The sequence below is a fragment of the Colobus angolensis genome, unplaced genomic scaffold (genome assembly GCF_000951035.1).
Source record: "Colobus angolensis palliatus isolate OR3802 unplaced genomic scaffold, Cang.pa_1.0 Scaffold97, whole genome shotgun sequence".
NCBI classification, from domain to species: Eukaryota; Metazoa; Chordata; class Mammalia; order Primates; family Cercopithecidae; genus Colobus; species Colobus angolensis.
This window is the reverse complement of record NW_012123709.1, coordinates 3959442-3962568: the sequence shown is the minus strand read 5'-3', so window position 1 is coordinate 3962568 and position 3127 is coordinate 3959442. Positions and strand designations below refer to the sequence as shown.

General features: G+C 52.0%; 1 protein-coding gene across 1 annotated transcript in view; it reads right to left on the bottom strand.

Moving 5' to 3' along the window:
• MEIS2 (Meis homeobox 2) overlaps window positions 1-685 on the bottom strand; it is a 215485-nt gene extending 214800 nt beyond the window's left edge. Inside the window, exon 1 of the mRNA XM_011932663.1 lies at window positions 248-685. The gene's annotated coding sequence lies outside the window, so the exon portion shown is untranslated. The remainder of the gene's footprint in view (window positions 1-247) is intronic.
• Window positions 686-3127: the final 2442 nt, after the last annotated feature.

Here is a 3127-nt window from a genome sequence, read left to right as displayed (position 1 = left end):
GCCTGCTCCTCCACGGGGATGGGGGACGGCGGGGGGGGAGGAAGGGGAGAGTGTGTGTGTGTGTGAGAGTGTGTGTGTGTGCGTGCGCGTGTGTGTGTTGTGCGCGCGCGCGAACAGGGAGCGAGGGAGAGGGGGAGAGAAAGAGAAGAGGACAGGGAGAGCGCAGAGAGGAAAACTGCAGAAAACCACAGGGAAAGTACGGTACCGCCTCAGATCTTTTCGTGTTTTTTTTTTTTCAAAAACTTACTTCTAGTTCATTTTCCCATCACTCCCGGCTCCTGCCTAACTGGGTCTTGTCGGAGACGTTTGGCATGGCGCTCTAGCTTTTGTTCCTTTAAATTCCGCGGCCTCCCTCTCCTCTGCCCGCCGATTACAGCACCCCGAAGGCTTCCTGCTAACGTCCAAGGGCAGCAAGCTCTGCAGACGGTACCATTGCCGGGCTAAATTTTTTATTAAGTGGCACTTTCTTTTCTGCGCAGATCCAGCAACCTTGTCAATACTCATTTTTTTTCCAGGAACAGAAGAGACCAGCTTAACTCAGAGCACACTCCCTCCCAGCGGTGCGGACAAGGGCCCCCCCCCCCGAGAGTCTTTGGGGGCCGCGGCGGAATCGGGAGGGAGGAAGTGAAGAGAGTCATTTGGGTCCGATGTAACCAAGGGCATGTGTGTGTGTGTGTGTATGTGTGCGCGCGCGCGCGACGAGTGTGCGTCTCCAAAGTGGATCTTACTCAGAGCTGGGAAGCACAGGAGGGAAAGAGGGGGAGAAAGAAGTTGCCGGGCGAGGAGGAGTGGCCGGCGCTCACAGCCCAGCTTTGTTGTGGTCGCCCGAGGCGCAGCGGCGGGCCGCGGTAACGCCTGCTAATGGCTGTGTTAATTACACAGGGGCGATTTCGCGGGGTCAGGAAGATGGGGCCAGCTCCGAAAGAACTTTTCCAAAAAGGAAAAGGAAAGGAAAGGAACTATCCCACACCGTTTGGGTGGAAACTAGTTGTTGTCGGTGCCTGGTCCTCCCTGGCCCAAGCTGCACCAGGCTTCACCTCTGCGTCGCTGGTTTCCCGGCGGCCGCGCGTCAATCACTATGAGCCCGGAGTTGGGGGCGGAGCCACGGTCACCCCGCGCGAGCCGCGCAGCCTAGCAGCCCCCGCCGCGCCTCGGCCCCTTGTGGCGCGGCCCGGCCGGGACAGGCGCTGGAAGCGCGCCCTGTCCCCAACTTCTCGCTCTCGCCCTCCGAGTGCCTGGCCCAGAGAGTGGAAAGCGGACTGTTGTTCTCCCACAGCCGCATCCCTCCCCAACTTGGAACCCATTCTGGGAAGTGGAGAGTAGAGTGTCTTCCGCGCGCCGCGTCTATCCGACTTTCCCGCGGAGGGAGGGTGGGGTGGGGAAGGTTGATTAGAGAGAATAAAGTACTGTGTGTGCGTGTGTGTGCGGTGTGTGTGTGAGAGAGAGAGAGAGAGAGAAAGCGGGGAGGAGGGCGGTGGGAGGGCTCTTGTTTTTGGCCCCTTTTCCATTTTCCCTGCTTCACTGTAAGCTTTCGAGCAACAGAAACTAGGCTAAGATTGCAGACTGCAGAGACTCCAAGCGGAGTCGGAGAAATTTGGCCTCGTTTTAATAGGGCTGAGGAATGAACTCGGGAGGTCAATAAAGCCCTCCAAAAATGATGAATGATTGAGCACCTGTGATGATGATAGTGATTACCAGAGCAATTAAACAGTTTGATTAAATGAGCCATCATAACAATGATGTCTGCGGGAAATCGGCCCTCACATATAAAGAAAGATAGTGCGAAGGGGCTGGCAGAGGCGCGGATAGCGCGACGCCAGGGAGAGGGGCTGCGGGCCGCAAGGTTTCTGCCCAGTGGCCCGAGCAGGGACGGCCGGACTCACGGAGCTTCAGGGAGGAGAGTGTAGCCCAGGTTTTCAGCCACTCTTTTTGCCCGGCTTCAAGCCTGCTAGAGCCGACGGGTAGGAAATCTGAAGGTTGGGGGGAGGGTACTTCCTCCACGTATTCTTTTTTTTTTTCCTAGAAGAACTCCAAGATTAAAAGTATCCTTCTTATTTGTTGCTGAGTTGCTCGTCGACATTTAAGAGAAGGTGAGTAAAAAAGAAAAGAAGATGAAAGAGAAAAGAAAAAGTTGGTCTCCAGAATTTTATTTCAATCGACAGTTACGCGAATTCAGTTTAGCCGGGACCGGGAGGTTTGAGAGGGCGGCGGGGTGGGGAGGGGAAAAAACCACAGTCTGCTCTCGCCGCGGAGCGTTTTCGACTTTGCAAAGCTGTCGATGTTGCTGGGTCCAAGTTCCCGGTGCAGCGCCGCTGGCTGAGAAGTTTGTACTCAGTTTTTACTCTTCTAATTATTCTTAAATTAAATTTAGGAATTTAAGTTTATCGTCGCCAATAGGATTATTGTTGTTTCAAGTTGTCTTGTTCAATAAGTGCCAGCTACGTTTCTTTTTTAAAGGAGACTCCTCAGTGTCCTTGATAAACCTTTTTTGTAAAGATCAACTTCATGCGGAACTTCTGCCTTGCAGGGTTTAAACATTCAACATTGCTACCTTCTGTTTCTTTTCCTGTTTTTACAGTGATACTGTAAAGTGAGTTAGCATCTCTATAGCTTTCATTTAGAAAAACTTAAGTGGCATTTCTAGAAAAACGTTCCTTCCCTGGCAGTGTGAGTAAAAACAATTCAGACAGATTGATGATTTCTATATTCTTTCTTTCTTTTTCTTTTCTTTTTCTTTTTTCTTTTCTTTTTCTTTTTCTTTTCTTTTTTTTTTCTGAGACGGAATCTCGCCGTGTGGCCCAGGCTGCAGTGCAGTGGCGCGATCTCGGCTCACTGCAACCTCTGCCTCCCGGATTCAAGCGATTCTCCTGCCTCAGCCTCTTGAGTAGCTGGGATTACAGGCGCGCGCCACCACGCCTGGCTAATTTTTTGTGTCTTTAGTAGATACGGGGGTTTCACCATGCTGGCCAGGCTGGTCTCGAACTCTTGACCGCCTCGGCCTCTCAAAGTGCTCGAATTTCAGGCGTGAGCCATCACACCCAGCCGATTTCTATATTTCCAAACAATCGTAAGCTAATAATGGGTTGATTATCCGGTGATAATCTTGGGTTTTACAAAAAAAGAAAAG